A 12,733-nucleotide genomic window follows, 5' to 3' on the forward strand; every position below is an offset into this window, starting at 1 on the left:
AAGCCCCGCCCCTTCCGCTTAGTCTCAAATCTCCAGCAGGAGACTGTCCCACTGGGCTAAGACCTAGGCCTCTCTGCTCAGGGTGGATGTGCAGACAAAGTAATAGTTCCTTCTGCCTCCAAGGTCTGCCTTTCTTTGTGTATCTCTGCAATTCTTTCTCCTGCACAAAAACACAGGCATGGACCTCTGAGCTTCTGAGCCCAGGCACAAGATCCGGGTCATTTCAAGACTCCGATTCTGGGGCTGGAGAGATGACTCAGCGGTTGAGAGCACTGACTGCTCTTCCAAGAGGCCCTGAGTTCAATTCCCAGCACCCACATGGTGGCTCACAACCATCTGTAATGGGGACTTGATGCCCCCTTCTGGTGTGTCTGAAGACAGCTATAGTGTACTACTCATATACATAAAATAACTTAAAAAAATACTCTGATTCCAAGACTTGGATCCAATCCAGGATTGGATATAAGAACAGGTCTGCCTCCAAGCCTGGGGTAGGAGTGGCCCTGCTCTAAGGGACGATTGATGAGATCAAATGCTACAAACTACAAACTGCTGACCCCTGCATTTGAGAAAAAGTCCATGAATACTCTAGTTTTTCAGTAGACGCCTCATTCCTCCAGGCTTGAGAGAATGTAGCAGAGACGTCTCCTCAGCCAGCAAACACCACAGTCAATGTTTCTTCTTGTTGCTTGTACATCTGTCAGGCTTTTCATTTGGGGGACAAGATTTCACACTATAGTCCTGCCTGGCCTGGAATTCACTATGTAGCACAGGAGTCCTCAACTCATGGCGGTCTTCCTATGTTCCCCCCACAACACACACACACACACACACATACACACACAGCCTGCTAGTTAAGTGTTTGTCGTGTTTCAGACACTCTACAGAGTAGGTTTATCTCATCGATGCATCGGTATGAGTCAACATACAGCAGGAGGCCGGCAGACAGGCCCAGGGAAGCTAAGCAACCTGCCAGATCAAGTCGGACAATCTAGCCCGGGATCGGTTCTCATTCCCCTGAATCCAGAGCGATGCTTTCCAGCCCCAGGCAGTGGGGATCTCTGGTGCCCTTTCCTCCGGCCAGCTGCCTCCCTCTGACTTGCTTAGATAAGAAAAAGCAATCTACAAGAGGCGATCTCTGGCCTTAACCGGAGCACCTGGGAATGGGAGTTTGAATGTCTCTCTGCATGAGAACAGAGACCTCTGAAAATGGAGGGAGGGTGTGTGAATAACTTGCCACCCAATGTCTTTTTCCACTAGCCTTGTCCCTAGGATGCTTATCAAAGCACTATCACCCCCAGGTCCCATGTCCCTTCTGTGCAAGCCACACAGCTGGCTACCATGGGGAACACAGCATCCTGACTGGCTCCTGTTAACCCTTCCACTGGCCCTGCCCTCTGCCTTAGTTTACCTTCTATTGTTGTGGTAAAGACATGGCCAAAAGCCACTCAGAGGAGGGAAGGGTTTATTGTATCTCACAGTCCTTCACTGAGGGAAGTCAAGGCAGGGACCTGGATGCAGGCTGAAGCAGTGGTCATTGGAGGATGCTTCCATGGCTTGAAATGTACATATACACATACACATGCACACACACACACATATCTAAGTATATATATATATATATATATATATATATATATATATATATACACACACATACATACATACGACATACACACACACACACACACACATTCATTCCTCACCTCCAGATTATCTAATCAGGGGGCTGGCCCTTCCTCATCAATATTTAATCGAGAAAATGCTCTCACAGATGTGCCTACAGGCTAGCTGGATGGCATTTTCTCAGTTGAGGCTCCTTCATCCCAAACGATTGTGGCCTTTATCAAGTTGACAAAAAGCTAACCAGCAACTCCTGTTCCTATTGGGAGCTCCCTTCTATGTGTTAATCTTGATCAGGCTTAATGAATCAGGCAGCTCAGAGCCAATCACCCAATGCTGTAGCCTCTCTGGAAGTAGAGAGGAGAATGAGGGTGCGGCTAAATTAGGGGAACACACCCCTCCATAGTCCCTAACCTGCAGGATCTATCCTGATCACCTGGATCTTCCCAGGAAAAAGATTGACAGACCCCTCCAGGCATCTTTGCAGTGGGGGAGGGCGGGGATCCCTCTCCGACTCGTCTGCCTGAACTCTCCCTCACTGCCCAAGAGCAGAAGTTCGTGGAAGGTCTCTGGCTGATTAAAGAAAGAGTCATGTGTCAGCCCAAGCTTGTTGTTGTTGTTGGAAATAAGAGGAAACTTCAGGTCTGAGAAGTGATGGGTGGCTTCAAACCAGAAAGCAAGAAGCTGAGGTATGGGCCCTCCGTGCCAGGAGGACAGTATGTATGCCTTAGTAAATGGCTGACCACCATGGCTTTCGGGTACGCCGCTGAGCTAGTTTTCAGGATGGAGTTTATGAGATACTTGTCTTGGGGCTGACAGGTGACCTTCAGAGGTGAAGGCTTAACCCCTCTTAACCTTTGACCTCTCTCCATTGCTCCTCTCCTGACTTCTTCTCTAAGCAAAGTAAGTGTACAAATCCTATCTCGGTCTGCCCAGAAGCCACCTGGGCCAAGAGGCCCAGGAGCGCTCCCCCACACTGATGGGTGGCTCTAGCTCAAGTGAAAGGAGCAGCAGAAAAGAGTCACCATCACCACAAGTAGGACAACAGCTGCAAGAGGGAAAACCAGAGCCAGCTCCGGCTTCCTCAAGGGAGTCTTCTGCAAAGTCACTGGACCCAAGCCATTGACTGCGAATGTGCAAACCACTCCCCAAACCAAGAGAAATCACCCACAGCTTCACATACCACTATCCTGCATTTCAGGAGAGGGCAGCCTCCTGCAGCAGCAGCTCAAAGCCAGAGAGCTGGCTCTCAGAGCTGGGTACTTCCCTACTTGAAAGAACAACAGCTCTCAAGTGCAGACGGGAGCCGCTATTTCAAAGGCCCCCTTGTTATGCTAATGAAAGAGTCCTCTCTGCTCCTCTCTGAAAGTCCTCCCCATGCCTAGGCATGCGAGTGTGTAAGGTCCTTGTGTCTGTGTGTGCAAGCGTGTAAGGGTCAACAGAGATCTTGGAAACAGAAGGCTTGGGTCCCAGGGCTTCTGAGAGCCCTGCTGGGGGAGAGGGTGTGATCTGACCTCTTGCTGATTTAGATGTCCTTGCAAGGGGCACCCACCCTTTCAGGAGGACCCCCAAGATTAGGGCTGCCAGGCAGGCAAACGTCTTTCCTGATTCACAGAACGCATCACTGGAGAGGCATCTCAGACCTCAGTGAATAAAACCAGTCCCTCCAGTCAGACTTTAGAAACCAACCTCCCTCATTTGTCGTCCAGTGGAGAGAACTAGGGAGACCATTGTGGGGAGCACTTGGTCCAGGGCCTGCCACACAGCAAGGGACCTCTTTGCAGGAGCTTCTCAGAATTCAGAACTCAGAGGTGGGAGGCTGTAGGTTTAGAACAGAGGCCCTGGGGAGCCCCCAAATGCAAAGTCAGCTGACTGGAAGTGGCCTTATATGGATAGGTGCCTAACATAGGCTGCCTCTTCCTGTGAGTCAATACAGCTCACTGGAGACCTTAGTGTGCGTGGCAGACCCTTCCTCATGTCACAGGTGACTTGATTCTCTGCGCTTCAGTCTCATCTGTCCAATGGGCGTGGCAATGTTCCTCGCAGACATGGCTACACATACATCAGGAAGCTCCACCCAGCACCAGGTTCCTCCGGAAAGGTTTGTTCACCGCCGACACTCACGTGGTCATCCCTCTTTACTGTTTGTTCAGCCTGCTGAGAATCCTGGTGGAGGTGACCCTCCAAGGACAGGCCCCAAAGAAGTCCAGAGAATTAGGACCTCTCTGGCATTCTCCTGGAAGAGAAGACCATTGAAAAAGGTCTCCCCTGTCCCCCACCTCATGTCTACCTTGCCACCCCAAGCCCCATAACTGTCTTCTCACAGGACTAAGGGTGATAATGGTTCCTCGCTTAGTAACTACACTCACTGGGAAGATTAAGAAGAAACGTCTGTCAGATGGGTGTCACCTGTGCCCCCGACTCTTTACCTTTGGGGCCACACAGGGGCAGGGTGGTTTATTCAGAGAGCTAAGAGATGGCTGTTGCCTTGGGGAACAGAAAGCTCTGAAGAGCAGGCCACTGATCTCAAAGGGAAATAATGGGATTTTCTGGGATTCACACTGATCCCCAAAGGAGAAAGGCCTCTGTTTGCCTTTTTTTAAGCCGCCAAACAAGGAACTAAAACCTCTTTCAGCCCAGAGTCCTTTCTGAAGTCCTCATTATCCCCCGGGGGCACCGGAGAACAGCCCTGGTGCCTGTCCCACCATGCTGAGAGCTTTCCTTCAGCCATAGGCCTCCCCGGTTTCCCAGTGACCCACATGCCACTGGACCACAGGCATTGGTGGTTGGTCCTCAGTTCCTAGCTGGCCCGAGAGGCCTGTGCCCTTCACCTGCCTGGGGATGTGCTTCCTGCTACACTGGCTAACTCAAGGAGAATGACTCTGAGGGTGACAACAGCCGCTAGTCACCCCAGACAGTCACAAACCCTAGCTGCTTTGTTCTGCGGCCACACTGCAGGCCCTGCTTCCCTCTCCACCTGGCCTCAGTTCTGGAGATCTGGGGATCTGGTGGCAAAAATCAGGCCTGGCCCTGAAGAGCTGGCCACACCTCCAGGTTCCAAGTGACAGCCGTGACCTTCAGCTGTCACTACTTGAGCTGTCCTGCTCAGAGCCATGTTCCAGATACAGATGTTGTCCATTAAAGTCCTGCACCCAAAGTCTCACAGACACTCAGTCACACATACCCATGCTTGCCTGGCCCCACGTCTGTCTAAGCTTAGGCCCAGACTCCTGTCCAGCCCAGTTCTTCATTCACCTCTGTTACCTTGCTGTCTCCACCCATGGGCACCCATGCCCAAATCAAGTGACTAATCCCATCTTCCCTCCACTGCCCTCTCTCCCTGTCCTCAACCCAGCAGCTAGAGAGGCTTCCTTCTCTCTCCCCTCCCTTTCCCACTCCTCTATGATTTCAGATTTCATGTTCTAACATGTCAGGGGCTCCCCACTGGCCCTGCGGATGTGACTTACCAGTCGCACAGCACCCCACACTCATGAGAAGTTCATGTGAGTGCACACGCGTGTGCACACGCATGCAGGCATGCTTCTGGACTGCAGCCCTTCATCTGTACACTTTCCCTCAGCTGAGCCGTTCCCTCCTCTGTGACCTATCTGCTCTGATCCATTTTTTTTAAAAAAAAAATCTTTATATTTATTTTATATATATGAACGTTCTGCCTACTTGAATATATGTGCACTGAGTGTGTGCCTGGTACCCAAGAAGATCAAGGGAGGGTGCCAAATGCCCTGGAACTGTAGTTATGGGTAGTTGTGAGTCACCATGTGGGTGCTAGGAACCAAACCTGGGTCTTCTGCAAGAGCAACAAGTGCTGTGATCCTCTCAGCCATCTCTCAAGACCCCAAATCATCTTTATCTTCATCCTCCTTTTTTTGAGATGTATTTGTTTTATTATACGAGTGACTGTTTTGCCTGCATGTGTGAATATGCACAACATGAATGGCTGGTGCCTTGGAAGGTCAGACAGTGGATACCTTGGAACTGGAGCTAAGAATGTCTGTGAACCACTATGTGGGTGCTGAGAAGCAAATCCCGGGTTTCTTCAAGAGCAACAAGTGTTCTTGAACCATCGAACTATCTCTACAGCCTCACCCATCTATCTTTTAAGATATCTAGGGTAGCTGGATATTAAGATACATGCCTTAATCTCGGCACTTAAGAGGCAAAGGGAGACAGATCTCTGTGAGTTTGAGGTCAACCTGGTTTACATAGTAAGTTCCAGGGCCAGTCATGGCTACACAGTGAGACCCTGTCTCAAAACAAACAAACTAACAAACAACAACAAACTCCCCATGAAACCACTACCACCATCAACAACACTTCAAGGATGCCACATCCTCTAGGAAAGTCCCCAACTGCCACCACCGCCTTGTGTCATTGTGTTACATGTCTACGGCAGAGGCTGCTGGCTGCCCCCTCTCTAACAGTAACAGATTTTCTAGCTGGGTAGATTGTCAAGAGAAGAAGTACATTGTCCAGTCTCTGCTGTGGCTCAGTTCTGACCAATGCAGTATAAACAAAGGGGGCTCCTCGCAGCTACTTCCAGGAAATGCTTTCAGAGGAGGATGCCTTTCAGATAGCACGCCCTCTGCCTCCTCTCCATCTCTTCTTTCACCCTGCCATGGGAGAGTGCCTGTGGCTCAGACGATGAAGGAACGCCACAGGCTAGGAATGGGGGAATCTCGGTCCTGTGGGTCTCATGAAGCAGAGGCCATGATTCTTATTTGTTTGTTTATGTATTTGAGTGCTTTGTCCTCATGCACACCAGAAGAGGGCATCAGATCCCATTATAGATACAGTTCATCAGATCCTGTACAGTTGCTGGGAACTGAACTAGGAACCTCTAGAAGAAAAGCCAGTGATCTTAACCACTGAGTCACTTCTTCAGCTCTGAGACCATGTTTCTAATGTTAAGAAATCTTGAAGAAAATGATCAAACTTTACCTCTTGCAAACACCACTCGTTTGGGGACTTTTTTTCTCTCCAAATAGTGTATTCTCTCTGTACTCCAGGGTATACATCTATAACTGAGCCTATCACATTGTTCCATGTTACTGTTAATGGGTCTGCTTGTCTGGGAGACTGAGAACTGTCTGAGGAATTGTCTAAGTCAACATTGTATCCAAAGAACCTTGAGGTGGGTAGGCATTTAATTATGAATGGAGGAATTATGGATGTACTATGATTTTAACAGGCAAATGTGAGACAGATATATGGATAAGAATTCTAAGTATAGTTCTTAGACATTAAGGTACCAGCCAGGATCTGCACACTGGCCTTGCTTTCTGACATGCATAAACACTATTTCTGGTACCTTCTGCCACAAATAGCATTCCTTGCCTCAAGCCACCCTCTGCCACACATGCTACCTAGCTCATTCCATCAGGGCTGTGGGCCTTGGGTCACGAGAAGGGAGAGTTGGTTCTCCCAGTATAACATAACTTTGTTGAAAACACCACTAGAGATAGCTCAGGAATGGCTTCCTGGTGATATCTGAAGGCCATGTGGAAGTATTAAGAAGGACAAGGAAATGGTCATGATACAGGGATGACCTTCAACCAAAGAAAGACAGAGCCAGATGAAACCTTCTTCTCTCCTCCAGATATGAAGTTCTTATGGCCTCTGCCAAAGCCTTGCAGAGTGAGTGACTGACCATGCGGGATACTTATAACACTCTCCTGATATCCACTCTCTCCACCCTTTCCCTTTTCTCCTATCTTCCTGGAATAGGATGCCCCATATGATATTAGCACTTCTGTTTCTATACCTCTCTTTTCTAAGGATACCTATAGCTTGGTAGGTGAGAAGTCTCCTGTGGTCAGGGCACGATGTGCTAACTTTCACTTTAAATCAGAAACCAGAAATATACAGACTACAACTACTGCAATTAGAATATGAATGTGTACTTGATTTCATTTATACACATTTTTTTGTTCAAAGATAAGAACAGAGAAGACAAAAAGCTAAGAAACAAAGATGGAGGGAGGGAGGAAAGGGGCTGAAGCCATAGCTTGGGAATATAAATCCTACCTAGGGAAGTGAGCTTTTAAAGCCACAGCCCAGCAGAGTAGTTCCTAGACTCAACTGATGTGCCAACTCCATGACACAAGTGCAGGGTGCTTATAGCAGCTTCTCAGAAGGGTCAAGGCATTCAGAGGGGCAAGCCCAGGGGATGGAGACCTGGGCCAGAGACCATGAAGGCCTTGAAGGAGAGTTGCTGAACACTGGTTTTCTGACCAAGGCTGGCTCTGAGACCTGTATGGAGTAGTTCACGGGTCCCCTGATTCATGGGTAGGCAGAACAGGGACTAATACTTAACAAACAAGAAAAATGAGGCCAGAAGGAAGCCACTTACTGAAAGTCACTTAGCTAGTAAGAAATGAAAGCCGGCTATGACCCTCTGCTCACTTCCAGAGCGTCACCAAGCCAGCTCTGCCCCATGATGGAACTGCAAGGGGCACACAGGGCAAGGGTTTTGGGACTGAAGACAGGATGGCTTCAAGGATGCCCATTTCTGTGCTTCTCAAGTTCTGGCTGTCCAGCTCTGCCCTGGTGCCTAACCAGAGGAAGGGGAGGGAGCACCATATAGGGCTCCGAGGCTGATTAGTCATCCCAGGAGTACAGTGTGTAAGCAGAAGAGTCAAAGGAAAGAGGTGACTCTTGATCATGATGATGGAGCAGAAGGGTCTAGAGACTGGGTCAGTGTCTTGCAGATCCATTGGAGGAGGTGTTGCCTGGTGGCTGGTGGGCAGGATGAGGCGAGTGGAGAAACTTTGGCCCTGGCCCACCCGCCTGCCACAAAGGCTGCACTCTGCCTATGACCCAGCCCCCCCACACCACCACCAAACACCGCCAACTCCATGCTAATCAGCTTAGGAAGGCTCCTGAAGGGCAGGACTCTCACTTTCTGCAGCAGCAAATTAACACTTCAATTAAAAGACAAGCAAGCCAGACCAGACATCTACTCTCTTCCACTGGCAAAGAGTTAATTAAGCCATGGGGACACTGAGGGGGAGGAGTGACCTTGGCAAGTCTCACCTTGAACTGACCACCTTGGTCAGCCTAGTGTTTCTAGCTCAGTCTGGAGCTCAAGACCACAGAATCTTACATAGCCTAGTTGGTCTGCAATTCCTAGCTGAGGCTAGCACTGAACTCTTGATTCTCCTGTCTCTACCATCAAGGGCTGGGATTATAAGTGTGCATCGCCACAGGTGGCTTGGACTGTGCTCCTTTCACACGTTCTGAAGAGTGTTGAGAACAACTGTTTAGCAGGATGTAACAGCAACGCAAGGGTGAAGCAGCAATGCAGGGGTGAAGCTGACCAGAACTTCAAACAATGTGATGTCAAAACAGGGACTGTGGAGTAGGGGAGGGGGCCACAGACGCTAAAGGGATGGGGGGCATATGGATCTTTTTCTTAATTATGTGTGTGTGTGTGTGTGTGTGCATGTGCGGGTATGTGTGCAGTCTGTGTGTCTGTTTGTCTGTGTGTGTTTGTGCTGAGTTGAGAGGTGTGTGTATGTTTGTACTAGATTAAGGGGTATATGTGTCTGTGTGTCTGTGTTTGTGTGTGTGTGTGCTGCATTGAGGGGTGTGTGTATGTATGTGTGTGTGCTGGGTTGAAATGTGTGTGTTTTTGTGTATGTGTGTGTGCTGGATTGAGGTGTGCGTGTGTGTTTGTGATGCATTGAGATGTGTGTGTATACACAATTGGGCTGGGTTGAGATGTATATGTGTATGTGTGTGTGTCTGTGTGTGTTTGTGCTGAGTTGAGAGGTATGTATATGTTTGTGCTAGATTGAGGGGTGTGTGTGTATGTGTGTGTGGTGGGTTGAGGGGTGTGTGTGTTTGTGCTGGATTGAGGTGTGTGTGTGTGTGTTTGTGCTGGGTGGAGAGGTGTGTGTGCGTGTGTATTTGTGTGCATGTGTGTGTTGCTTTGTTTGTTTACTGAGGATTTCAATTAAAACAAAAAGTTTGAGATAAGCTCCCTCCCCACACACAACTCTTCAGCAACGAAGAGGCACCTGTGTCTGCCACAGCGTTGCGGTCTCCCAGTGTGCAGAGGTGTCCGTCTGTCTGTGAGAGGTGTCCTCCCAGTCACTGCTCCTAAAACAGCAAGGCCACACTAGACAGCTGTGGCCCCCATCCCATCAACAGACTGGTTAAAGGGCGTGGCCAGCAGCTGTGGGGTGCAGGGTGGGAGAGTAACAAGCCATTTAGGGCCGAGGTGTGGGTAGGGTTTGGAAAGGGGACCACAAAAGAAACCAGTTGTGGCTTGTGCAAAGGTAGAGTCCCTAAGCTCTTCCTTAAGGGCCCAGCACCATCAGAGCCCGGCAATAGTCAGCCAGCGGCCGGCCTGCGGAGCAGAGGGACATCCAGGGTAGGGCAGGGTGGGGCAGGGTGGGGCAGCCAGAATGCTGCCTTATCCTGTGCCAGATTCCCTGAACCTTACAAACCAAGCCACCCCTGCCCTCTGTGCTTGGAAATCCCTTTGAGCTGGAGAGGGCACATGGGGGTCAGAGAGTGATGAGCCCCAGCCCCAGCACCGTTTGAAATCCTGGGCCAGGGGCGAGGCCTTCGAGGTGGGGTCGCCACCTCCAGGGCAGCGGCGTCCTCCGGCCGGTTGCGGTTGCTAGGGCCCCTCTTCCGAGGCATCAGGTTATAGGGCCGCGTGGAGAAGCCCATCTGCCAGCTCACTTCTCACTTTCCCCCCTAAGGCTGCCTGTGACCCGGCTCCCCAGGCTCTGGCCCGGGTGTAAAAGTGGCGGGGGGCCTTTATTCCCACCGAGCCCCTTCTCAGCAGCTCGGTCAGCCAAACTGCTCTTGGATTACATTTTGATGAGTTTTCAATTTAGGCTCCACAGACAAGGGAGGGGAGGGGCGGGGGCGAGGGCGGGGGCGGGGCGGGCGGAATAAATGCAACAGATGGGCCCAATTGTACTGCCTAGGCAAATGAAGGAAGACATCTGTAGCTCCCGAATACTGGTGGTCTGAAACGCAATTAGCCCTCTGTGAAAGGGGCCCCTCGCAGCCCCCTCGGCCAATCCCCTCAGAGGCACTGCTCACGTTACAATGGCCTTGACCACAATCCATTGAGCAGAAAAAGGAAAAAAGAAAAGAAAAGAAAAGAAAAGAAAGAAAGATTAATCCAGGAGTTGCTGGGCGGTGGGGCTGCAAGTGGGCTGCCGTGCTGTAAGGAGAGGGACTTGGATTTCTGCATTTTCACGGTCTCCTTGGGCGAGTACCTAGCCTAAGTTCTTAGGGAAGGCAACGAGAAAGGAAGCTCTGATTCTTTCTCTTGGTCAGGAGGCTCTGTGGTCCCACATCTCCAGTGGTTCATAATCTGCAAATGGCTCAGAAGCCTCCGTTTTCTACTGTCGTGTTTGGAAAATAATGAAGACGCCAGTTTTCCACAGTTGCAAGTGGTAGTTCTGCCAGTCTTGGGTCTGGGCTGCCTGGGTCCAACTGTCCTTTCTGACTGTCAGGCAGCGCTAAGCCCAGAAAAGAATCCGACCAGTGCTTACTGGCAGATGTAGGAGGTGACCCTGCAGAATGGCGCGGGCTGTTCACCAGAGGCCACCGTACCTTTAAACTGCTCACCTGGCTTTGTTCTGGGCCGGGCCGGGCTCCCTGACCCTTTGATTTGGGAGATAAAGGAAGCCCATGCTCTGTCCACCCATCTAGAGTTTCAGCTGCTCACGTCCTGTCAGAGCCGTCAAATGGCCCCAAAGCTCCCCTGGTCTGTGTCACAGAGGTCACTCCCAAGGGTGTGCACTCTCTGGCCCAGTGCCTTCTTTGGGGAGAATTTCTGTCATTTAGGCATCAAGAAGGCATTCTCCCATTGTTTATTATAGCACGAAAGACATATATATACTATATCATTTACACTTTTTAATAAAAATTTGTAAAAATACTTATTCATTTTTATTTTACGGGTATGTTTTTCCCATGCATGAGTAAACCCAATCTGTGCATGAGGCCAGAAGAGAGCATGGAAGCCTCTGGAACTGGAGTGTCAGAAAGCTGTGAGCAGCGTTTAGTTTTACTTCGAGTCGTTAAACTCTGTGACTGGCTGCTTCTGCTTACTATACCATCCTCAAGATGCATATGCCAGACTCTCCCTCCCCTTTAAGGCCAAATAATATTTATTTGTATGTGAGGACCATATTTTGTATCCATTTGCCTGTAGATGGACAGCTGGATTATGTCTCCCTCCTGGCTGTTGTGACTATGAACATAGGGAGCTATGAACATAGTAAGCCATCTTTCCTGCCCTTGGTTTGTTTGTTTGTTTCCTAAATGAAGCATTAAAGTTCCAGGTTTTTGTTTTGTTTTTAATATGTATTTGTTTGTTTGTTTATGTATACGAGTACAATGTAGCTGACACCAGAAGAGGGCATAGGATCCCATTATAGATGGTTATGACCCACCATGTGGTTGCTGGGAATTGAACTCAGGGCCTCCAGAAGAGCAGTTAGTGCTCTGAACCATTGAGCCATCTCTCCAATCCCCTCAGTTCTAGTTTTTAAAGACAATATTGGTGGTAGTTTCTACCAGCTTTAGAAATCAGAAACTCGTTTTCCCTTGGGCTGAGAGCCTAAGCGTTTTGATAGCTGATTGAGTGTGTTCTGAGCCCTGGGCCTTCCACGGACCTGGACAGCCCTGAGGCAGACCTGTGGCTCCCATTTCACTGTGCTGGCTCCCGTCTGCCTTGAGACCTGCTCATTCCTGACTTTCCCGGAGCCGGTCTAGGTGTTTTTGTGAATTTTCATTGTTTGCCTTTAGACAAAGCATCAGATACTTGCAAAGTTTTTCAATAGTCAAATGTTCCAAGGTTTGGGAGTATCTGCATTAGTCGACACCTGGTGCATAGTAGATCAACTGTGCTTAGAACCTGGGATGACGAAGTCCCTTTAAAAAAGTGGCAACCACCCTCGCCAAAACCTGGTTGGGTTTCCAGTCCTGTGTCACATTGTGTCACCTCTCTGAGCATCCATTGCCTCATCTAAACTCCCCTTCTTGTGCTGGGAACCAAACAAAACTTTTGAGACAAGAATAGACTTTGGGTATAGAAAGTTGTCTGTGCCTCAAGAGC

Source organism: Apodemus sylvaticus, chromosome 14 (genome assembly GCF_947179515.1).
Source record: "Apodemus sylvaticus chromosome 14, mApoSyl1.1, whole genome shotgun sequence".
NCBI lineage: Eukaryota > Metazoa > Chordata > Mammalia > Rodentia > Muridae > Apodemus > Apodemus sylvaticus.